The sequence below is a fragment of the Balaenoptera physalus genome (genome assembly GCF_965194825.1).
Source record: "Balaenoptera physalus genome assembly, chromosome: 4".
NCBI classification, from domain to species: Eukaryota; Metazoa; Chordata; class Mammalia; order Artiodactyla; family Balaenopteridae; genus Balaenoptera; species Balaenoptera physalus.
Window position 1 is genome coordinate 96,455,696 of NC_138891.1, and position 26,618 is coordinate 96,482,313.

The 26,618-nt window shown below is 36.4% G+C and overlaps 1 protein-coding gene across 5 annotated transcripts in view; it reads right to left on the reverse strand.

The window, feature by feature from the left end:
* ZPLD1 (zona pellucida like domain containing 1) overlaps nt 1–26,618 on the reverse strand; it is a 356,592-nt gene that overhangs the window by 96,608 nt on the left and 233,366 nt on the right. For 4 of the 5 annotated variants that reach the window (XR_014263090.1, XR_014263091.1, XR_014263092.1 and 1 more), the window contains one exon: nt 26,100–26,171. The exons of the other annotated variant lie outside the window; for it this stretch is intronic. The gene's annotated coding sequence lies outside the window, so the exon portion shown is untranslated. The remainder of the gene's footprint in view (nt 1–26,099; nt 26,172–26,618) is intronic. 5 annotated transcript variants of the gene reach the window in all.

Consider the following 26,618-nt stretch of genomic DNA (forward strand, 5'->3'; position numbering starts at 1 on the left):
GGAGGAAGTGTACTGAGGAAGTGTACCATATAACCCCAATTTTCTCTCACTGGCAACCTTTTGATGCTTTTTTCCTCCCAGGCTATAGCTTGTTTTCTTCTTAGAGTCAGCTTAACAATAAGCCATAATGGAAATCTTGCCCTAAAAATGTTTAGTCATGGGTTCAGTTGATTAGAAAACAGCTAATGAAGCCAAGGTCAAGGTTCATCCTGGTATGACATTCATATCGAAGGAAAATATTCCACACCTGAGATCAGCTCCTGCTAAGGGTCAGTAGCCTCCTGCTGGATGATCATAGGCCGAAGGGATACTGGTTTGAAGAGTGCAGAGAGGCACAGATCCTATCAGCTGTGTGGACAGTCAGTAAAATAATCATTCTTGCTTTTTGTATTAGAATGAGTGAGTTGCTGAATGAGATTTGGAAATAAGAGAGGCTGCCCTTGAGCACCACACAACCCAAGTGAGAGAAGGGAGACATATAAAAGGGATAAATAATAAGTTATAAGGTATAGTGTATTTTTAGGACCAAGTAAATAGTGTAGCCAGTAAGTGTGGAAGGAGCGAAGAAAAAGGAAAGACTGCTTTTTTTTGGTGTAGTCAGAAGAAACATGAGGAGGCAACCTCAGTGCTAGCCCTTCTGAACATGCAGAAGGCAGAGGATGGGTGTTCAGTAAATGGAGACCCCTGGCTCATCCCCATAGAGAAGCTTGGGACCCTCCATCCAGGCAAATATACAGCTCAGGCTTTCCAGTGTGCATAGCAGGAGGTCAACTCTTGCTTTTATTCCTTACCACTAAGGCTCTGGCTCATCCTTTAGTTAGTAACAAGGAATACAGGAGGCAGTGTTTAGGAAATAATTCATATCTAGAGACCTGCTAAGAAAAGTGCAAATCAAGGAAAATCACTTAAACCAGCCAATCCTGAAGGCTTTCTAAGCTCTATCCTTGGATCAAGTTAGAGCTTCATAAAGCTACACATTATGAGTACCTTAGCTTAGTCTTTAAAAATTCACTAAATTATGCTTTAAAATTAAACTATCTGAGTAGAACAGTAGTTACCAAGGGCTGAGTGGGAAAAATGGGGAGATGTTAGTCAAAGGTACAAACCTTCACTTATAAGATGAATAAGTTCTGGGGATCTAATATACAGTGTGATGACGATGGCTAATAATACTATATTGTATGCTTGAAATTTGCTGACAGAATAGATCTTCCACATTCAAACCAAAAAAAGAAGTAAATATGTGAGGTGATGGATTTGTTAATTAACTTGATTGAGATAATTATTTCACACTGTATGCATATATCAAATCATCATGTAGTACACCTTAAATACACACAGTTTTTATTTGTCAATTTTACCTCAATAAAGCTGAAAAAAATAAAATTAAATAAAATCAAACTCTCTGGCTTGGCAAAATTTATCAAAAATAATCATTCCATACTTCTTGATCTAGTAATTTCAATTCATGCAATTATTTTTATAAATAATCTCCTTCGAGTATGTTGATATGCATATGTAGTCATTCATATAGCAGATGTATTTTCTCTTTTGTAGTTGGAAAACACTGGGCAGAACCTGAATGCCTATTGGTAGAAGAAAGGTTAACTGAATCAAGTTGCATCCGTATGATAAATACCATGCAGCCATTAAAAAAAAGGATGGTGTATGTTTACATATACTGACCTAGAACTAGCAAACTAGGAGCTAATATCTGAATGATGAGAAGGGACTATTCACATGAAGATCTAGGGTTAGAACATATGAGGGTTGGGTAACAACAAAAGCAAAACAACCTGGGGAAGGATGTATTGTTCTAAGAGGGTCATCAATGATTGAAGAGAAGTGAGTGAGGAAGGGAAAGAATTGAAGATTGAGATCTGAGTGTGAAATGGATCATATATAGCCCTGAAGATCATGGTAGAGAGGTCATGACATTGTACCCCAAATATAATGGGAACCAGTAGAATATTTTAAGCAGATGCCATGGTTTATGTTTTAAAATAGTCACTGTATCCTCTGTATAGAACTTGAATGGTATAGGCTACAGTGGAGTGGGAATCTAAATGTAGGTGGCCACTGCTGCAGCCATGCAAGAAGCTTGTATTGGTGGCAGTACAACCGTAGTAAGTAAATGGTTTGGGGATACATTCCGGAGATAAAATGCCTGTTTCCTCCTCCTTTACATAGTTCTTGTTTTCTTTATTTCTAATGCAATGGTGTTGTTATACACCTGAATTTTATTGTCCCACGTTGAATACTTTATGAAAGCGGGTGGGACATAAACATAAAGTTCTAAAGAAAAGATCGTGTGTGTGTGTGTGTGTGTGTGTGTGTGTGTGTGTAAAGGTAAGACCTAAGTAGCAACAGCATGAATATGCATGTAGAAAGAGCAAAAGCCAAGAATCCAACGGGCCTGTCTTCAAACTTGTGCTGTTGAAGATTTTCTTTATATTTAAAAGGGTGTGAGCATTAATAGCTATGCTCACAGCGGTCTGAAGACTAAGGGTTATTATTAAAAGTGCACAGTACAAAGTCTAGCACACTGAAGATGGTCAGCAATTGCTTGGGATTAAAATGAGGGGGACTTTGGATATCATACCATGGGGAAGATATAGGGATTTTTGAACAGGGAGATTGGGTGCAAAGCAGTGTTTTCAGAAGGTAGTATGTAGGTAGTTTCAGGAGGTAGTATATAAAGGGGAAAGGTCAGTTAGCGGATTATTGCATTCTTCACAACATCTATATTAGAAAGGGAAAAAAGAGATCTCATTATCACCATTGACAGACAAAGAAGAGAATGACTCACTTCAGGTCAAACAACAAATCAGGGGCAGAAATGAGTCCAGGCTGGAAAATCACACTTCCTCGTCTAAGTATGATAATTCTCTAGACCCCTGCTGCCTACATTATTCACATATGGTACGTGAATCTGACCTTTTTCAAATATTAAAGTTCACTGCAACCCACTAGATAAATAATATACCAAAGATCAGAGAATAGCGAAAATAGTGGTTTCTCCCACGTTTCTAAAATTTTTCCCTTCTTTGAGATTTTTCTCTAATTTCCAATTTTCTTCTAAAATCAAAGTTTTTATTTAAATGGCACCAAACTATTCCTCTTTGCTCCTGCTGGATCTACATGTATATGTGTCTATGTGGCATGTGTGTGTGCATTCACATACACATTTATTTCTAAGGTAAAAGCGATCCATCAACATTAAGTCAACCATGCAGAAAATGCTTCTAAAGAGACATTATCATTTAGTTTACCATATCTTTGGAACAAGTAAAGGGTTTTACAAATACCTCAGAGGAAGTGTTGTAATCAGTAAATGTGAGAATTTAAAAGCCTTGTTGTTTAGTGAAAGGGACAGCCTACCCTGTAAGAAGAAAACATAAAGTCATTTAAGATTCTTCAGTTAAAAAAAAAAAAAAATTGTTATAATTTCATTGAGATCCAGTGCCTATTCAGATCAGGGAACTGTGAGTGATGTAGTATCCAGAATAGGTAGTAGATAATGTCATCTTCTAGATTCACCCAGCAATAAGGAGCAGTAACTCACATGGGCTCCTTGCAACTGTGTTGCCCCAGACCTAGAAACGTACCTTTTGGTATAGAATAGAGGGGCCTACATAACAAAGACCAAATATCCCTGCTCTTCAAATTTTGAGACTTTTAATCCTTAAAATACCTCATCAGAGCTCACCTACTCACTTCCAAGTTATAATTGAGGGAGGTTCCTAGATTATTTTTGAGCATCAGGGCAAGATGACACTCTGATTGACACACTGATTGGACAGTCTCCTGTCAACCCTCCTTCTGCAAGCACTACTTGCAAAGAAAGGGCCTTACATAAGTCTACCCAATAAAAGTCTGCCAACAAATGTTACGTTAACTAAAGCAGGAAGAGGAAAGAGAATATTGAGAGGAAAAGAGGGTCTTCCCTCACAGCTGGCCATTGATTGCCCCTGACAAAGACTCTCTCCTTGACCAAAATTTAGTTAGGCTTCTCTGAGCCTTTTTCCTGACATGGCCTTGACTTGGCCTTCCATGTCCATCCCTGATAAACCCAGTTTTAGCAAGAACTCTGATAAGTCATTCTTGTATCCTTGATATCTGATCACTCTTCATATCTCATCAAGTTCTTATCTCTCATTTTGATATCTGATCAACTTGTCTTCAGCAAGAATCTTATTAAATTGGTTTAGCAAGAATCCCACAACCCTTGATGTCTCTCCTCTTAGTAATTTTCTCCCTACTGACCCTGCTCACTCTGCTCTTTGGCTGTAAATCCTCATTTGTCCTTATTGTATTAGGAATTGAGCTCAGTCCCACACTGAAGTCTCTTTTCCCCTACTGTGAAAATACAGAATAAACTCTGTCTTTACCACCTTTAACTAGTGTCTGACTCTGTTTTTCTTTGACACCACATGGAAGCTCTCCCCATTACAAGCATCTTTACACTTCTTGTAGCACCACTGATTCCCTTGATGATAGTAAAACTAGCACAAAGCCGATGGTCAAAATGTGTTTCCTGACTATCATTGAATTGAAGGGGATAAGAATTTTATGCTATGAGAAATGGTAGAAGTTGTTGGAAAGAAAGTAACATATGTGTCATTCTTATTTTCTTCCTCTTATCCTTCTCATTAAGTATAATTTCTTATGTCCCTGGCATTGTTGCTAAATACTTTATCTGTATTATTTCACTTAATCCTCACTGCAAACCTATGAGACATAAACCAAGTAATCTGTGTTTTAGGAATGAAGCTGCTGAGGCCTAGTTAGTAAGTGGTGGGGGCAGAACTCTAGTCACTTAAGCCTAGGACACATTTCCTTAACCATTCTGCTCAGAGAAGTTGCCAGGTGGAGAAGTAGAGACCATGTACCCAACCACACAGAGGCTGGAAAGAAGACCACATGTTGATGAATCACCAAGAAGTTTAGTAATAGACTAACTTGTGAGAACAGGAATGGGGGTGAGGGGTGCAGTGGCTAAAAGCCTAGGCTTTAGAGAGAGAGAGAGAACACACTCTATGTGAGTGCTACCTCTGCTACCTGCTAACCCTGTGATCTTGGGGAAGTTATTTATCTTATCCCAGCCTCAGTTTCCTCATCTGGGCTGTGCTGTGTTAGCTATTCATATTATTACCATATTTCCTGGATCCCAAAAGGGCAAGTTTTTTGTTTGAGGTCTCTAAAAATCAAGATGTATCAAATAATCAACATAAAATAATCTTCTCAGCTGAAAAGCAGAGGAGTAAGATGCAACCCAATTGTTTTGCCCTGAGTATAGGAAACTAGCCTGCCTAAAAGGTGTTTGTTCATTAACTCATTTGAGTTCTTGCATTGGTAGTGTTACATGCAATTGAATTTTCACTGAAATATGTATCTCTAATTGTCACTTAAATGTCTTCAAAAAAGATTACACTATGAGGCAGCTTGAGTATGCAGAAGATTGTCTGTCACATCCAGGTAACGCAATTAGAGACAGAAGACATTGCCAGTGTTTGAGAATAAATCATAAGACTTTTAAAGGCAGTGAAGCATAGCATGGCTGATTCATACATCATGAGGACTATCTCTGGGGCACCACCATCTGCCTGACAAATGTTTCTCCTAGGTTTTCAAGAGAAGCTATTAAACTTCCAACAACATATAATTCAATTAAAGAAAAAAAGGATCTATGAATTAACAAGAAGCAAATGCAAACAGAACACCTCGAAATGACAATGTCTATCTCTAAAGAAATTGTGAGTGTGGGTTATGAAAAGCAACATATCAAAATCAAACTACACAATTTCCAATAGCCTAAAGAAAATCAGAAGAATCTTTAGATTCTGACTGTAAGGAAAACTTGGGCTCAAATTTGATTGTCATATTTAAAAAGATAATATTTTATATTGCATTGATTAAGATAAGCAATTAACTCATAAAACAAATGTTTGTGTTTTGTACACACCTCCAAGTCTCTTATGAAATTAGTTTTGTCTTATAATAGATGGCATGTTTGAGACAAAGTAATACGATATTATTATTATGAGTATATAGAGGTGTATTAATTTCCTTATTGCTGTTGTAACAAATTATCACAGAATTGGTGGCTTAAAAACAACACAAATTTATTGTCTTATAATTTTGGAGGTCAGAAGACCAAATGGTTCTTATGGGGCTAAAATCAAGGTATCAGCAGGGCTGCCCTCCTTCTGGAGGCTCAGAATCCATTCCTTGATTTTCCAGCCTCTAGAGGCCACCTGCATTCCTGGGCCTATGGCCATTTTCCATCTTCAAAGCCAGCAACTGCATAACTCCAACCTCTGCTTCTACTGTGTGTCTCCTTCTCTGACTCTCCTGCCTCCCTCTGTCCCTTGTAAGGACCCACATGATTACATTGGGCCCACTCAGATATTCCAGAATAATCACCCTATCTCAAGATCCTTAACCACATCAGATATTCCAGAATAATCACCCCATCTCAAGATCCTTAAACATATCTGCAAAATTTCTTTTGCTATGTACAGTAACATAGCCACGGGTTCTGGGGATTAGGACATGGACATCTTGGGGGTCCATGACTCTGCCTAACACAAGAGGTAAGCTGGAGGTAAATTGGGGAGACTTTATGGTATTAGGCATTTGGACTTTACACCATAAACAGTAGAGAATCAATGAAGGTTGTTACCTACTTCCTAAGTCCTTCTTTTCTTTACCCCATCGATGTCTTTGCCATGATCAATTCTCTGATTTAAGTTTATATTCCATTTCCAATCTCACAGCCCAGGTATTTTTTCTACTGCTGTGTTCTACATGGATAGCTCTTTACCTATCCTCTTCCTTTTAATTATTCTTATTAAGAGTAGTGTTTTGAAAGGGAGCCTCTATCCTCTTAAAAAGGCTTCCTCAAATCAAAATTTATCAGATGTGGACATATAAATACCCCATATTCCTTTCAAATTGTACTTTGTAAAATTTAGAAATCTACAAACACGACACAGAGTCTATTTATTTAGGGAAGGCAGCTCCATGTTTAAACGAAAGGGTCCAACCACATCAGACCCATGCTCAGAAACATGGAAGACCACATCCTGAGGACTGTGGCCATAATTCTGGTTAATTTTACCAGTCTAATTTTAAAATCACTTCAGAAAGCTCTATGGAGGCTAAGTGTAACTCTTAGCACTGTTAACGACATTGGTGATCAATGGACAACTTTTTTTTTTCACTTTCTTCAAAAATAAAGGAAGGAAATGAAAAATAAAAATCTATGTCAATGAAATTTTAAAGTTTCCAATTTAAACATAAAAGCCAGGAAATGCAACTTAAGTATCTCAAGGGAACATTAGCCTGTTCATATTTCATGTGCTTCATTTTAAGGTATAACACTTAACAGTATAATTAGCAATCAAAAATATTTTATCTGTGCACTGTGGGTGTTTGAAGTTATTATGAGATCCTTGATTTTTGCATTTCCTGACTTCTGTGTTTAAATGTATAACCTTAGTGTTGCATTACTGTGTGTCCTACATTAGTTATTGATGGCTTGTAAATGAAATAGATGCTCTAGCAGGTCTTTTCTACCTCCAACCTCCGTAGATAATTTCTGCACACATTTTATGAACCAATATTACAGAAGCTCTATAAAAACTGTAATGCAAAACAACACAATTCTTGCTGAAATGTATGGGAGTGGTTCTAAAAGGTTTTTCACTTTGTAACAATTATATTGAATCTTTTTGAAAGGTTGTTATTTGTTTTGTTTCTTTATGTCATCATGTCTATTTTATCTTTCGCTGAAAACATATTTCAAAAATTAAAGCTCCACAGCAATTTCCAACCTATCAAGGGCTTAACTGCAGTCTTATAAGACCTGCATTATGTTGTTCTCTCTAAAAATCCCTGAGACCCCTGGTAAAGAACAGAGTGAGCCAGTACTTAAAAGTATGCTAACTGTGAAAATCATTTCTTTGATATTCATGATTTTGTATTGACACATTTCACTGGCAAATGGCAAAGTGATGGCAGTTTAAATGGCAAAGATATTTCTAATTAAAATTTTTACCAACTCAGATCTATAGCTTTCAAACACAGTAAGTAATTTTATCAAAAAGAAAAATATCCACAGAACAAATATACGATGTGTGGGTATGAATCCACCTCCTTATGTGTCAGGTAAGAAAGATTTCTGCCACATCTACTTTTTCCCAGACAGCTCCCCACCCACTAGCCACAATTCACTGGAGAAGGTAAGCAGATTTCAAAATCCCAAACTTACATTATTGTCCTGTCTAAAGCCAAATACTATTACACTAAAATACTCTTATTCTTCATAGTACATTGATAAAAGTTTGGATATCAGCAGTCATTGAATATAAAATTAGAGGTGTGATGAAAATGTCTAATGTAAGAGCAACTATGAGCAAATGATTTTTTGGCCAGATCCTATGATTTTACTGGCACCTTGAGCCCATGGAACAGCACAGCTGCTTAGTATAAGTCTAGGCTGGTAGTCAACTTTGCCATGGTGTCTTAATTTATCAATTCAGTCACCTAAGAAGAAATGCTAAAATTTTTGGTATTATGTGTTCACATTTTCTAGTTCAATTTTTGTCTTAGAAACCTTTAGTTCCAGTATTCAATCATAATATATAATACAAATACAAATGTATACAAATATCCTTCCCCTCAAATTCATATTATTTCAACCTCAGATAAGAAGTTATAGATGTAACAGATGTATGTGTTTGAAAGGAGAGAGAAGAGGGTAGTATGTCTATTTCCAGATTTCCAGCAAATGTTTTCTAAAAATTGCTCAATGATTTACAATTCTGAGGTATATCACACCCAAATATATTTTCCTGAACTATGGCCTATTGTATCTTAATGGGAAAATCAACACATTTTCACGAGGACACTCAAGAAAATGTGCAACTGCTTTTGAAGTTTAACTTAGCTGTGGGAAGAAGGCTATGGTAGGCTACTTAGAGAAAGGTTTCTGAGAGTTACTAATGTTGCCAAGTTTTTCTTCCAGCACAAAACCAGTGGTACTAACTCACACTAAGTACCTGAAAGAAGGTGGATTGTCATACAGCAGAGGTCATCAAACTTTTTCTGTCAAGTGTCAAATAGTAAATGTTTTAGTCTTTGCAGGCCACATATAGTCTCTGTCACCCATTCTTGGTGTTTTTGTTTGCTTGTTTGTTTTGGGTTTTTCTTTTCGATAACACTTTAAAAATGTAGAAACTATGCTTAGTTATGGGCCATGATTTAGCCTGCAGACCAAAGTTTGCCAACCTCTGTTACCGAGGAAAGGAACACTGACAAATTTAGGTCCCCACAAGGTTAAGTATAATTCTCTGGTACAGCGATGCTTTGTTGCCTAACAACACTCCCAAATTCAAAAATACAATGGCGATCATTTATGTTGCTCACACATCTACAATTTGTACCCAGCTCAGTAGGGACAACCACTGCACCACACCACACGACAGTGAGCTGTGGGGGCTCAGCTGAACTGGAGGATCAACTTTCACAATGGCTCACTCAGGGCTGGTGAGAAGTTTCAGGTTATTGGCTCCTTTCCAGTGGGCTTCTCCATGGAGTGCTTGAATTATCTCCAGCCCAATGACTCTGTTCTAAGAGGGAGTGTCCCAAGAGAACTTAGCAAAACTGTATCACTTTTTACAACTAGCTTCACTGCATCATCTCTGTTGTAGTCACAACAGAGTCAAGGGGAAGGAACATAAACACCCATCTCCTTGTAGGAGGACCATCAAAGAAGGGAATGTGGGACAGGAGACACTGCTGTGGCCCTTTTTGGAATGTACAATCTCACAGTACCCAAGCAAATTTTTCAAAAAGATATGCTTGTCCTTTGGCACCTGCGTATTAAATTTCCTCTCCTTGTTTCTAGTGTGAAGCAGGCTTAGACAGAGTTAAGTAAATTAAGTACACCTTTATAGTCAAGATTAGAGAAGACTTTGAAGTATTTCATAAAACTTTCTGCAAGTCTAACGCATTTAGTTGCAGGATTTAAGTTTGGAAAGTAGACGCCATAAGCTTCTTTCACATGCACACAACAAAAATGGAGGAAGTTCAGCTCTCTGGCTTGTGTGAAATGAGTTAAGGACGTCAAGAGAGATCAGCATATCAAAAGAGAAGCATGTGTTAAATAGATCCTTTCCCCTTCTGGATGGTTTCCCAAGGAGACTAAAAATTTACTTAATCTGCAACTTAAAAAGGACGTGGGGTCCCTTTCTGACATTTTTGCTTGGGAGTCCAGGATATCACTGGGCTTACATGTTTATTATTTGAGATGCTTTTCAATTTTAGCAGCTTAAACCAACCTTTACATTGTTTCACTTTGCAGCAGTCCAATAATCTCTTACATGTTGGGATACTGATCTAAACACATGGCTATGAGTGACCAGTAAAGCAGTGTGTGGCAAGGAAAAAACAGCTCTGGGGTACACCACTGCCCATCTCAGCAATCAATTTACAACACCACGACTTCATTGATTGTTTAGAAATCTATATCCACCATGAAGACCATAGCAGCAAACCATGCTCTTCATGTCTGTTGAGCTTTGATTTGATTTTCTCTTGCTCAAAGGGGAGCTGACAGGCTTAATGGAGACATCTACATCATGGTGAATTGTCAGGGTAATCCAAACACCTTAAAAACCTCTTGTTTGCTCTAAATATCTGAACAAGCCAGACTTAACTAAATTGAAACTCTCAAGACATATTTTTATGGATTTTAAAACACATATGCCCTATTCTCAGCAGATTGTGAGTACACATATGCATATAAATTGTGGTTGTATGCTATTATAATTTTTCCGTTGATAATATGGTAGTGCTAACAAATTTCCTGAATAGGAGGGACTTAAGGCGGAAATTAGGTTGGGGGTAGAAGCTGGGAACCTACTTTGAAGCTACTTAGAACAGAAAGCACACTGTTCTTATATTGTATGTTTATTGCTAGAGCTTAAAATTATCTTTGTGGGAAAACACAGGGTTTTAAAATAGATTGTATATTTATTTGGGGTAGCTTGGGAAAGTCTCATGGAGACTTTTGGGACCTAATTCACCACCTCTATCAAGTCATGCCTTGGCATTTCAGGGGAGGAAAAATAATTTTTCTACTACCCTTCTAAGTTCTCACTGGGGCCCCTCTAACAAGAGAAAAACAAGTTTATTAACATGTGTAACTCATGAATACATAGGAGATCCCTTGGGGGTAAAAATAAATAACTTCTAGAGGTGGCTATGAATTTAGGCTTAAATACCCATCTTAATATGGGGAGGGGAGGAGAGATGTAAGCCTCTGAAGGGACAGTCAATGATTTTTAGGAAAGATGAATGGGCCCTTAGAAAAACAGATTAGAGGTACAATGGTTTGTGACAAAGTTTGTCTGGGTGTGGTGTCAACCTCTAGTCTCCTCTTCTGTGATGAGTCAAGCCTCTTTGAATGATGAAATTCCCCCCTACCTCAGGATGGGATTGATGACAATTGAGTTCCTTTTGGAGCATTTATCTTTAAGCAAATAAGGGGAATTCAGGGAAAGCCTTTCCCTGAATTTGCTGTTTTCAAGTGCCTACAAATCAATCAATAAAACAAAGCAGAATATTTGGGGGTGGCATGTCTTGAACTCCTACACTCATATTTTGGGCTGGCATATCCTGCCACCTTTCAGCATTAACTCTGAAAACTGATAAACTTGCCAATATAACAAGGAGGGTGTGACAAATTATATATCACTTTTGGCCTGGTTTATAAGCATTCCTTCAGATGCCTTCCTCAAGTCCAAATTACATTTACATTTTTCAATGTCCAATATGCTATCAACCCTACCATCATCCCATAATACAAATAATTCTCAATAATTCTTTCTTCAGTCAACGTCAGAAAACCATGACATTCAAGATCTCATCTGAGAATACAATCATTAACTTTCTGTTGCATTATCTAAAGCCCTGGCAAGAGAAATGATATCAAAAATGACCACCACCAAAGAATATTCCATCTATCTGATTCTCAGGTTACATATTAAACTCAGTCTTATCTTTGGATCAAGTTATGGAACCAGAAAGCTATATAAATGAACCACGTTAACCTAGACCCAAGCAGAATCACTCTCCCTGAGTTATGTCTCAATATTCAACCCTAAATTTATACCTAGGGTCCAAATGAGAAAGAAACATGAAGCATGCTGCCATGGTACTATAAAATCAAAATAAAATTACTGTCTTTTAGATTATTCAGAGCCTCCTACATTGAAATTTTTTTAATAGGAAATACAATGTTTGATTTTTGATATGGCTTGAGGTTGGTTGTACATGGCAAGGACATGGTTTAACCTAGAACCTATATTCATTTAAGGTAGTTTAGAGGACTCTGATGGAAAGTAATAGGACCTAAAGCCCCCCCAACAAGAAATAATACATTTCTTTTAGATTTTAGTACCTAAGAGGACCACTGAGTCAAGATGACAGGCCAACCATATGTGTATATCATTTTTGCCTCTGGAAAATTCACTAAATTAATTGTAAAGAAATAAAGCATAATAACTGAAACTGAGTAGTGGCAATATCTCCATTCCAGGGCACATCAAGTCTATTTTCAAGGACCAGTCTTCTTCATTTATTTAATTACCTGCCTGAGCCATATGGGCATTTGGGTGGGCAGCCTGTGTCCACAAGGAAAGAATTACAAAGGGAAGGAAGTGAAACAAAAATGATGACGTGGGAAAAAGAAGTCACTGCCCAGGGAAGTAGGCTTGAAAAGAGAGACAGCAGAGGGTAGACATTAGGATTTTCAAACCCCACGACAAGGGTAAGACTTGGGGTTAAAAATAGGAACATTAATTAAAAGTCAAGCTCCCACCTCTCTCATTTTTTTCCTTTAAAAAGTTTATTATAGTTTTAAAATTGCAATTCAAAACAAAATTAAGAGAAGCAAAATATTGTTTATTTCCTTAAAAGGGATATTTATAGTCTCCTCCCTGCCATGCAAAGAGAGGCACTGTGAACATCAGGGTTGAGTCCTTTTCTCTATGCGTACATGTGTATGTATAAACTTTTTCACAAATATAGGATCATACATATTATTTAATAATATGAAATTTTTTTATAAATTTATTTTTATTTATTTACTTTTGGCTGCATTGGGTCTTCGTTGCTGTGCGTGGGCTTTCTCTAGTTGCGACAAGCGGGGGTTACTCTTCGTTGCAGTGCACGGGCTTCTCATTGTGGTGGCTTCTCGTTGCGGAACAAGGGCTCTAGGCGCGTGGGCTTCAGTAGTTGTGGAGCGTGGGCTCAGTAGTTGTGGCTTGCTGACTCTAGAGCACAGGCTCAGTACTTGTGGCTCACAGGCTTAGTTGCACTGAAGCATGTGGGATATTCCCAGACCAGGGCTCGAAACCGTGTCCCCTGCATTGGCAGGCGGATTCTTAACCACTGCGCCACCAAGGAAGCCCCAGTAATATGAATTTTTTACTTCACTATTTCTCCTGAATATCTTTCCTATCCTATAATCTCTTAAGAAATTGTATACTGTTCTAGAACATCATTTGTAATGGAAATACATAATTTACTGAACTATCTGTATCACTGGACATTTTCTTGTCTCTGACATTGTGGCTTTTTTTTTTTTTTTGAATTTTTGAATTTTATTTTATTTATTTTTTATACAGCAGGTTCTTATTAGTCATCAGTTTTATATGCATCAGTGTATACATGTTAATCCCAATTGTCCAATTGATCACACCACCACCCCCACCCACCCGCCGCTTTCCATGCTTGGTGTCCATACGTTTGTTCTCTACATCTGTGTCTCAACTTCTGCCCTGCAAACCAGTTCATCTGTACCATTTTTCTACGTTCCACATACATGTGTTACTATACGATATTTGTTTTTCTCTTTCTGGCTTACTTCACTCAAGATGACAGTCTCTAGACCCATCCACGTCTCAACAAATGACCCAATTTTGTTCCTTTTTATGGCTGAGTAATATTCCATTGTATATATGTATCACTTCTTCTTTATCCATTCATCTGTCGATGGGCATTTAGATCGTGTCCATGACCTGGCTATTGTAAATAGTGCTGCAATGAACATTGGGGTGCATGTGTCTTTTTGAATTGTGGTTTTCTCTGGGTATATGCCCAGTACTGGGATTGCTGGATCATATGGAAATTTTATTTTTAGTTTTTTAAGGAACCTCCATAGTGTTCTCCATAGTGGTTGTATCAATTTACATTCCCACCAACAGTGCAAGAAGGTTCCCTTTTCTCCACACCCTCTCCAGCACTTGTTGTTTGTAGATTTTCTGATGATGCCCATTCTAACTGGTGTGAGGTGATACCTCATTGTAGTTTTCATTTGCATTTCTCTAATAATTAGTGATGTTGAACAGCTTTTCATGTGCTTCTTGTCCATCTGTATGTCTTCTTTGGAGAAATGCCTATTTAGGTCTTCTGCCCATTTTTGGATTGGGTTGTTTGTTTCTTTAATATTGAGCTGCATGAGCTGTTTATATATTTTGGAGATTAATCCTTTGTCCATTGATTCACTGGCAAATATTTCTCCCATTCTGAGGGTTGTCTTTTCGTCTTCTTTATGGCTTCCTTTGCTGTGTAAAAGCTTTTAAGTTTCATTAGGTCCCATTTGTTTATTTTTGTTTTTATTTCCATTACTCTCGGAGGTGGATCAAAAAAGATCTTGCTGTGATTTATGTCAAAGAGTGTTCTTCCTATGTTTTCCCTAAGAGTTTTATAGTGTCCGGTCTTACATTTAGGTCTCCAATCCATTTTGAGTTTATTTTTGTGTATGGTGTTAGGGAGTGTTCTAATTTCATTCTTTTACATGTAGCTGTCCAGGTTTCCCAGCACCGCTTATTGAAGAGACTGTCTTTTCTCCATTGTATATTCTTGCCTCCTTTGTCATAGATTAGTTGGCCATAGGTGTGTGGGTTTATCTCTGTGCTTTCTATCTTGTTCCATTGATCTATGGTTCTGTTTTTGTGCCAGTACCATATTGTCTTGATTACTGTAGATTTATAGTATTGTCTGAAGTCAGGGAGCCTGATTCCTCCAGCTCCGTTTTTTCCCTCAAGACTGCTTTGGCTATTCGGGGTCTTTTGTGTCTCCATACAAATTTTGAAATGATTTGCTCTAATTCCGTAAAAAATGCAATTGGTAATTTGATAGGGATTGCATTGAATCTGTAGATTGCTTTGGGTAGTATAGTCATTTTCACAATGTTGATTCTTCCAATCCAAGAACATGGTATATCTCTGCATCTGTTGGTATCATCTTTAATTTCTTTCATCAGTGTCTTATTGTTTTCTGCATACAGGTCTTCTGTTTCCCTAGGTAGGTTTATTCCCAGGTATTTTATTCTTTTTGTTGCAATGGTAAATGGGAGTGTTTCCATAATTTCTCTTTCAGATTTTTCATCATTAGTGTATAGGAATGCAAGAGATTTCTGTGCATTAATTTTGTATCCTACAACTTTACCAAATTCATTGATTAGCTCTAGTACTTTTCTGGTGGCATTTTTAGGATTCTCTATGTACAGTATCATGTCATCTGCAAACAGTGACAGTTTTACTTCTTCTTTTCCAATTTGTATTCCTTTTATTTCTTTTTCTTCTCTGATTGCCGTGGCTAGGACTTCCAAAACTATGTTGAATAATAGTGATGAGAGTGGACATCCTTGTCTTGTTCCTGATGCTAGAGGAAATGCTATCAGTTTTTCACCATTGAGAATGATGTTTGCTGTGGGTTTGTCATATATGGCCTTTATTATGTTGAGGTAGGTTCCCTCTATGCCCACTTTCTGGAGAGTTTTTATCATAAATGGGTGTTGAATTTTGTCAAAAGTTTTTTCTGCATCTATTGAGATGATCATATGGTTTTTCTTCTTGAATTTGTTAATATGGTGTATCACATTGATTGATTTACGTATATTGAAGAATCCTTGCATCCCTGGGATAAATCCCACTTGATCATGGTGTATGATTCTTTTAGTGTGTTGTTGGATTCTGTTTGCTAGTATTTTGTTGAGGATTTTTGCATCTATATTCATCAGTGATATTGGTCTGTAATTTTTTTTTTTTTTTTTGTAGTATCTTTGTCTGGTTTTGGTATCAGGGTAATGGTAGCCTCATACAATGAGTTTGGGAGTGTTCCTTCCTTTGCAATTTTTTGGAAGAGTTTGAGAAGGATGGGTGTTAGCGCTTCTCTAAATGTTTGATAGAATTCACCTGTGAAGCCATCTGGTCCTGGACTTTTGTTTGTTGGAAGATTTTTAATCACAGTTTCAATTTCATTCCTTGTGATTGGTCTGTTCATATTATCTATTTCTTCCTGGTTCAGTCTTGGAAGGTTATACCTTTCTAAGAATTTGTCCATTTCTTCCAGGTTGTCCATTTTATTGGCATAGAGTTGCTTGTAGTAGTCTATTAGGATGCTTTGTATTTCTGTGGTGTCTGTTGTAACTTCTCCTTTTTCATTTCTAAATGTATTGATGTGAGTCCTCTCCCTCTTTTTCTTGATGAGTCTGGCTAATGGTTTATCAATTTTGTCTATCTTATCAAAGAGCCATCTTTTAGTTTTATTGATCTTTGCTATTGTTTTCTTTGTTTCTATTTCATTTATTTCTGCTCTGATCTTTATGATTTCTTTCCTTTTGCTAACTTTGGGTTTTGTTTGTGATTTCTCTAGTTCCTTTAGGTGTAAGGTTAGATGGTTTATTTGAGGTTTTTCTTCTTTCTTGAAGTAAGCTTGTATAGCTATAAACTTCCCTCTTAGGACTGCTTTTGCTGCATCCCATAGGTTTTGGATCATCGTGTTTTCATTGTCATTTGTCTCTAGGTATGTTTCGATTTCGTCTTAGATTTCTTCAGTGATCTTTTGGTTATTTAGTAACGTATTGTTTAGCCTCTATGTGTTTATGGTTTTTTTACGTTTTTTTCCCTGTAAATCATTTCTAATCTCATAGCATTGTGGTCAGAAAAGATGCTTGATATGATTTCAATCTTCTTAAATTTACTGAGGCTTGATTTGTGATCCAAGATGTGATCTATCCTGGAGAATGTTCCGTGCGCACTTGAGAAGTAAGTGTAATCTGCTGTTTTTGGATGGAATGTCCTATAAATATCAATTAAATCTATCAGGTCTATTGTGTCATTTAAAGCTTGTGTTTCCTTATTAATTTTATGTCTGGATGATCTGTCCATTGATGTAAGTGAGGTGTTAAAGTCCCCCACTATTACTGTGTTACTGTCGATTTCCTCTTTTATAGCTGTTAGCAATTGCCTTATGTATTGAGGTGCCCCTATGTTGTGTGCATATATATTTATAATTGTTATATTTTCTTCTTGGATTGATCCCTTGATCATTATGTAGTGTCCTTCCTTGTCTCTTGTAACATTCTTTATTTTAAAGTCTATTTTATCTGATATGAGTATAGCTACTCCAGCTTTCTTTTGATTTCCATTTGCATGGAATATCTTTTTCCATCCCCTAACTTTCAGTCTGTATGTGTCCCTAGATCTGACGTGGGTCTCTTGTAGACAGCATATAGATGGGTCTTGTTTTTGTATCCATTCAGCAAGCCTGTGTTTTTTGGTTGGAGCATTTAATCCTTTCACATTTAAGGTAATTATCAATATGTATATTCCCATGACCATTTTCTTCATTGTTTTGGGTTTGTTTTTGTAGGTTCTTTTCTTCTTTTGTTTTTCCCACTTAGAGAAGTTCCTTTAGCATTTGTTGTAGAGCTGGTTTGGTGGTGCTGAATTCTCTTAGCCTTTGCTTGTCTGTAAAGCTTTTGATTTCTCCATCGAATCTGAATGAGATCTTTGCCGGGTAGAGTAATCTTGGTTGTAGGTTCTTCCCTTTCATCACTTTAAGTATATCATGCCACTCCCTTCTGGCTTGTAGAGTTTCTGCTGAGAAATCAGCTGTTAACCTTATGGAAGTTCCCTTGTATGTTATTTGTCATTTTTCCCTTTCTGCTTTCAATAATTTTTCTTTGTCTTTAATTTTTGTCAATTTGATTACTATGTGTCTCAGCCTGTTTCTCCTTGGGTTTATCCTGTATGGGACTCGCTGCACTTCCTGCACTTGGGTGGTTATTTCCTTTCCCATGTTAGGGAAGTTTTTGACTGTAATCTCTTCAAATATTTTCTCTGGTCCTTTCTCTCTCTCTTCTCCTTCTGGGACCCCTATAATGTGAATGTTGTTGCATTTAATGTTGTCCCAAATGTCTCTTAGGCTGTCTTCATTTCTTTTCATTCTTTTTCTTTATTCTGTTCCACAGCAGTGAATTCCACCATTGTGTCTTCCAGGTCACTTATCCATTCTTCTGCCTCAGTTATTCTGTAATTGATTCCTTGTAGTGTAGTTTTCATTTCAGTTATTGTATTGTTCATCTCTGTTTGTTTGTTCTTTAATTCTTCTAGGTGTTTGTTAAACATTTCTTGCAACTTCTCGATCTTTGCCTCATTCTTTTTCCGAGTTCCTGGATCACCTTCTCTCTCATTATTCTGAATTCTTTTTCTGGAAGGTTCCCTATCTCCACTTCATTTAGTTGTTTTTCTGGGGTTTTATCTTGTTCCTTCATCTGGTACATAGCTCTCTGCCTTTTCATCTTGTCTGTCTTTCTGTGACTGTGGTTTTTGTTTCACAGGCTGCAGGATTGTACCTCTTCTTGCTTCTGCTGTCTGCCCTCTGGTGGATGAGGCTATCTAAGAGGCTTGTGCAAGTTTCCTGATGGGAGGGACTCGGACTCGTGGTGGATAGAGCTGACTGTTGCTGGGGTGCGCAGAGCTCATTAAAACTTTAATCTGCTTGACTGCTGATGGGTGGGGTTGGGTTCCCTCTCTGATGGTTGTTTCGCCTGAGGCAACCCAACACTGGATGCTACCTAGGCTCTTTGCTGGGGCTAATGGCAGACTCTGGGAGGGCTTATGCCAAGGAGTACTTCCCAGAACTTCTGCTGCCAGTGTCCTTGTCCTCACAGTGAGCTGCAACCACTCCCCGCCTCTGCAGGAGACCCTCCAACACCAGCAGGTAGGTCTAGTTCAGTCTCCCCTGGGGTCACTGCTCCTTCCCTTGGGTCCCGATTTGCACACTACTTCGTGTGTGTCCTCCAAGAGTGGAGTCTCTGTTTCCCCCAGTCCTTTCAAAGTCCTGCAATCAAATCCCACTAGCCTTCAAAGTCTGAATCTCTAGGAATTCCTCCTCCTGTTGCCGGACCCCCAGGATGGGAAGACTGACGTGGGGCTCACAACCTTCACTCCAGTGGGTGGACTTCTGTGGTATAAGTGTTCTCCAGTCTGTGAGTCACCCACCCAGCAGTTATGAGACTTGATTTTATTGTGATTGCGCCCCTCCTACCATCTCATTGTGGCTTCTCCTTTGTCTTTGAATGTGGGGTATCTTTTTTGGTGAGTTCCAGTGTCTTCCTGTCCATGACTGTCCAGCAGCTAGTTGCGATTCTGGTGTTCTCACAAGAGGGAGTGAGAGCACGTCCTTCTACTCCACCATCTTGGTTCAGGCCCCTCCCCACTTCTCTTTATTTTCATCTGGCACCCAGATATCTACTGCTTGGACAAAAAAATCAAGTCTCTTCTCTAAAGGATTTCCTGAGCCCCAGAAGAAGTGTCTCTTAATTTCTGACATTTTCAAACAGCTGTAACAGTCACATATCTGCCCAACTGCTCTAAAATAAACCTATCAAACGCCCCAACTGTGCACTGAATTATGATGTGCTTTTATGGTTTTATTTTTAAGTATGATTAGGCAGAGAAGCATAATGATATCTGTGAGACAAACATGCAACATGAAATAGAGAAACTCAGGTTAAACAGAAAAATGTTATTCTAGAGGAAATGGACATAATTCAGGGGGTAGAAGAGAATATTAAAATAATGGAAATAAAATCCTCAAAAATAGATCACTACATATAGAAATAAAGATAATAGGTAGGTAGGTAGGTAGGTAGACAGACAGATAGATACACTGTTGTGGGGGTAATCCAATAATATCTCTTGAAATTAAAATTAATAATATCTTTAAAACTTAATAGAAATCATTGAAAGATTAAAAAAATAAATATTACTAAAAAACTAGTAAAAGAAGACAGAAAAATGAGAAAATATAAAAGATATCAAGAGTATATCAATGCATCATCCAAGAAGTCCAACATCTAATCAACTAGAATTCAGAAGCTCAGACCAGAGTGGACAGAGACAAGAAAAACATCAAAGGAAAAATGAGTGAGAATTTCTCAGAACTAAGGGACATGATCTCAGGGTTGAAAAAGCAGACTAAGTGCTCAACATAATAAATCAAAAAATAGACACATTTAGACACTTTGCTGTGAAATTTTGGAGTTCTCTTTGGATAAAGAAAAAATTCAAAATGCTTCAGGTGAGATAAAAATTTACCTACAAATAAAAGAAAATTACCAGCAGAAGACTTATCATCAATACTACATGCTAGAAAATGATATACTAATGCATTCAAAATATGAGAAAATAATTCTTAACCTAGATGGAAGTTCCAAGATAACAGTTTTGAGTCAAGATTTAGTCAAGATTTTTAGAGCAGCTAGTGATTGAGGGTAGTAGTGTCTGAGAAAGGGGGTCAAGAAAGAATATCAAATATAAACATTTTCCAAATGGGATTGCCAAACCCTAAGACAAGGGTAAGATTTGGGGTCTTAATTTTTTTTTTTTTAATGATGACAAAATACAAAAGAAAACAATGAAGAAATGGGAGCAGAGCATTTTGATGTACAAAAGCCTGATTGGCGCTTCCATTTACTACTCTTATATAGTCAGAATAATGTGAAAATGTATATTAGCTATCAAATTTTAAAACTAATCTATAGGCAAACAGAAAATATATATTATAAAATGATATGTTTTCATCAACTTTGATGATGCAAAAGTAAAAATGACAGAAGTTGGGAGATGTGGGAGAGCTGAAGAGAACGGCATGGGTGCTAATATCCTCATCTTATAAAGTGATGAGTCAAGAGATACAGCTCATAGGTAATGTGGAAGAAAAAATGATGGAAATACATAAATTAAAATTAGAAAAGTAGCCTGCATAAGATTGAAAAATAATAATGTAATTTAACAGAAGGATAGAGGAAATATTGGGGGAGAATAAATGACTAAATCCTTGCTATCATGGCAGAAAATAAATAGAAGATGTCAAAAAAATAATTTATTAAGAAATATCAGCATAATCATATTATTTAGAAATGCTAAGATGACAACTGGGACAAACAACTGAAAAATTTAAAACGGTTGCTTCTGGAGAAGGAGATGGAATAAGTAAGTCTTGTTTCCATTATAAGTAATTAAGCATAACTTTATTTTTAAATAAACATATGTATTTCTTTAATAACTAAAAAATAAGATCAATTAAATACTTACAACTGCCAAAATGTAATAATAAACCTCCAAGGTTCTGAAATTGCTGATCAAAAATAAGTTTCCAACAGTAAATACATTTTTCTTCAAGAATTTTACAAACTATTTCAGAGATTATAAAAATGAATTTACCTACAATGAAAGAATGAAAAATACTTATAAGTGTATACTTAACTTATAGAATGAGGAGTAATTCATTGGGCAGTTCCTTGAGGAGAGGTCTCAAATTTGGCTACACAACAGAATCAATAGGATTTTTTAAAATGTACCTTATTAAATCAACTTCCTGGGATCCACCACCCAGGCACATGTATTTCTAAAATAGCATCCAAGTGAATTTAAAGTGCCACCAAGGCTGAAAATCACTACCCTAAAAAGAGGGGTTATTTCGTAGTGTTTCCATAAGGAATCCCCTCCCAGCATTTCTAGAGTAATTTATATGTTTCTCCTGGATCAGGAGAAAACTCAGTTGAGAAATGGAGAAAGTGGGTAAAGGTATAATAATTCTCTTGTAAGAATTAAAACACAACAATCAACCAAGAGACAACTTGGTTCAAAGAAATCTAATTGAGAGAGTGGTAGCGGGAAACAATGACAGGAGATTCAGAAGTTGAGGTCAACATTTCTGGGAACTGAACAGGAGCAGAAGGAGAGAAATTTCCTGATCTGATAGGCAATATTGTTTGTGCCTATGACCAAGTTCTAAGTGTGTGTTCATATCCTTGTTGCTACTAACAGTGAATCATGCTTGCAAATAAAATAATCAATTTACATGCATAGTATAATTTAAACAAATTTAAACAAATCCTATGAATAATGTCCTAAGAAATAACAAGTTTAGGAAATAAAATAAGTCCTTACATTAGCTACTTTGGCACATGATCCTGTACAGTGAGTGACATTAACTTTACTAGGATTAAGAACATTATGCTATTTCAAGATAACCTAGTTTTCTTCACTGGTGTTTACCAGTGTTTGAATATGCACTATGGCTACAGTTCTTTGAAAATGCTACTAAATTTAATATTTTATTTATATTTGTTATAATTTACTCACATATCCATAAATACCATGAAGAATGTTGGAAATATTTTAAGAATCATTTATGATTTGTGTAATTCCAAAGAATTCCAATTTCTCATTGGCAAATCCCAAAGAGTAATATCTGCCAGGAATTTGGAAACATTATACCTCTCCTCTATATTAAAAGTATAAAAAAATAATAATAATAGTATAAAGTGAGGAGTGCTTTAAAAAATCAAAAGTCTTCACACTTTTTTCAAGTGAGGAAGACTTCTTAACCAATGAGAACAATGGACTTTGGTGAGAGAGATATGTGTGAGATGGTGGGGGAGAAGAAGTATTGATAGAACATTGGCATCGGATCAATGAGGAAACAACTGGACAATTTCAGGGACTTCTGGAAAAGGTCTACATGTATGCAGTGACTAATGAAGAAATTGAGGCAAGAAAACACCAATCCATCCCCCGGAATTCATAGAACTTAAAGAAAACATGTAGCAGCCATTATCTCACTAGTCCTCCATTTAGTCAGATTTTCTTTTTCCACTATTTATACAATAGAATAATCTCCAGTTCAAATATTACAAGAGTGTTCTAGCAAGATTACCTTTATTTGTTAACAAAGAGATGACTAAACCTATAGCAGAGAAATGTCCATCCATTCTTTGACGAGGCTCCCTCTTCTCTATTGAATTTGCAATTAACTTTTAATTAAAATTTTAATGAAATCTGAGATATAGAATGAGTAAAGATACTTAATATTTAATATTAAAAACACTAGTACCAAAAAACTTGGTGAGTTCTATTTTCTTTTCTCAAATATTGACAATAATATAACCTACTGTGTTTATCTTGCTACCTCACCCTTCAAGAATCTGAAAACTAAGTACTACAATTAATCACAGTAAATAACATTAGGTGTTTCTTTAGCCTAATTGTTTTACCCTCTTTTTTATTACTTGTAATTTGATAGTTCTGATTCAAATTTTGTTATATTTCTGTGTTTTGTGGTAAGCCAACTCACTGGAGTACTAAGGAATAGAAGAGAACACATTTATTGAAAACATATAAGGTTCCATACAATTTTCATACTTTACTTAGTAAATACTAATAATAACCCTATGAGGTTTGTATTATTATTCCCATTTTACAGATAAGAAAACAGATTCAGATGGGTTTAATGAATTTGCAAAGCAAATTAGAGCTAATTATCTGTGAATTCAGAGCTGGAATTTGAACTTGGATGTTTCTTACTACAAAGCATATATTTTTTCTACTGTACCACAGCACTTTTTCTTTTTTTTTTTTTTTTTGACTTTTTATTTATTTATTTTTAACATCTTTATTGGAGTATAATTGCTTTACAATGGTGTGTTAGTTTCTGCTTTATAACAAAGTGAATCAGCTATACATATATATGGAATCTAAAAAAGAAGAATGGTTCTGAAGAACCTAGGGGCAGGACAGGAATAAAGACGCAGATGTAGAGAATGGACTTGAGGACACAGTGAGGGGGAAGGGTAAGCTGGGACGAAGTGAGAGAGTGGCATGGACATCTATACACTACCAAATGTTAAATAGATAGCTAGTGGGAAGCAGCCACATAGCACAGGGAGATCAGCTCGGTGCTTTGTGACCACAACACTTTTTCTTTCCATAGGAACTGCAGTTACTGCCAGAGAATTGATGAAGCACGTCTTTCCTGGTTGTGATTACGGTATTATTAGAGTAGACTGCTATTTCTCTCGCTCAAACACACACACACACACATACACACACAAACACATGCCTAGACTCTAAAAGTTGCATGAGCAAAGACAAGATACAGGAAAAGCAAAACATTCACACAATTGGTTGTGAGCCCCTGCTTGACTTCTGCAACAATGACATTTTCGTTCACTCTTATATCAACCTAGGAAAGCTGCAGAAGGTCTAGGGGACCATGCAAAGCAGAGAGAAAGTGAGGGTCCTCCCCATCTATACCCTCTGAAATCAGAGCTGGAGTAGTAGAGAGCGGGATAAGATCAATTAATCAAAGGTTTCCCCAAAATTCTGGCATACGAGAAGACTGAAATCTTTTAAAATTTTCTCTATAATGTTGTGGATCTATCCAGAAAGAACAAAAACAGGAAAATTTCTCTCTCTACTGCTATAGTGCCAAAACTGAATGGGAATATTAAAATTTGTGAGAGGGCAATCAGAATGGGTGAGTGTGCAAAATTAAACTGTAAATAAATAAATCTGAAATATTATAGTAAGTGGATAAGGGACTACAAAATATAAATTTTCTACAAATGAAATTTCTCTATTATGGTCTCTTTCTAGGGACAGAAAAGGAAACCACATTCACATAGCTTCAGTTATCTTTCACATAATTGAAAAGATACTGTAAGGTAGATATTAGAGCAACTTTTTCTTTTTAACTATGAGTTTAACTATGAGCAACTTTTTCTTTTTAACTATGAGTTTTTTTTAACTAACTATGATAATGATTCAATCAAAGCAAATGCTATTAAACACAATGAAATGTTATAAACGATTATGATTAGAGAAGCACAATTTAAATAATCCATAAAATTTTTTTAAATGATAAAACTATTCTTATAGGATTTACAGCTCCATTTGTTCCTCTTCTCTCCTAGCTGGTAAATTTGTCTAGCCACTTATTTATTAAAGTGCTTTAATCAAGGGAACAGCTCCATCATCACATTTCATTAAAGGTAGTCTTGAGCTGAGCACAACAGAAGGAGGTCATGATTGTGCTGCAGAGCTTCCCTACAATTAGGCAGTCACTAAAATGAAATGACTCTATCACTGATTAAATAGATTTTTATAGTTAAATAGTCTTTACTTAAACTAGTAAAACTGACTGACAAAAATATACTCTTCTGCCTTATTCAGCATTAGCAAGTCCCTGTTTCCATCTTGAAATTTTCACCTAACTATTTTTAAACATTTTTTTAAAATTCTGATCGGTTTTTTCCTATATGCGGAGCAATTATATATTTTTAAAGTACTCTATAAGGAAGGTTCAATTAATCATTTTTAGGGGCTCTTCTAAAAAGTAGGTCAAGACTACCCTTTTAGCTGCAAATGGAGAAGAGGGCACACTAAGTTCAAGTAAATTGATCAAGGTCCAATCATAAAAATAATTTATGAATGGATGTTTTTAAATTCCAGGATGCTATCAAAGAGTTTAAAAGAAAGCATTGTATGAAATGAAGCTATTTCATTATTCCTCTAATAAAGATGTTTAGCATGATGCCTCAGAACCAAGAAGCTGAAGATAGCCAGAAGGTGTGAAAATATGAGGAATTATAGGATTAATAATCAAATAAACTTTTAGCAACTACAAAGAACAGAACTAATATACAGTTCCCTCCTCAGGGCCATGGCCTAGTTCATAAGCCATGTACTCGCATGGCCTCTATATGTATTATACTCATTTGTAAGTCAATTTAAAGAATACATTACCTATAACTTAAATAGCTCTCTCAATGTTGTCAACTTACACATACAACCAGAGATTATTTTTTGAAACTCTTCTTATTACCAGAAATAATTAATAAAACAGTATACAATAAAGGATCTTAGAAAAGCAATGAAATCTGTGCTCACCCATCTAGATATGAACTCTGCATTTCAGTATGCTTCTCAGTACACATCTCAGAGAAGTCTTGTTGATGATATCTGTAAGGAAAACAGCCTCTTAACTGATCCATCTCTCAAACCAGCCCCAATTCTTCTGTTAGAAATTAGAGCCAACAGAAAGCTATATAAGTTATTGACAAGGAGCGTCGTCAACCCACTAATCCAGACAGTGTTTAGTAATTCTTTAGTGCAGATTAAGACGACAGAAATTGGAAAGACAAGAAAAAGAATGAAAGACACATTAAAAAAAAAAAAGCAACTGAAAGTTTTTTAGATTATTCATTCATTTGTAACATGAATATTGAGTGTCTCTTTTGTACTAGGCACCAGAGATACTATGGAGAGAGAAAAAAGGCATGGCCCCTGCTTTGGTGGAGCTTACCATTTATGCCAGAGAAATATTCTTTAATTTCACTTAATTGCTTTTGAAATTAGGAATACAGAAGAAAATATAATGAAGGCAAAATTTCACTCCTCTTTCTTCCC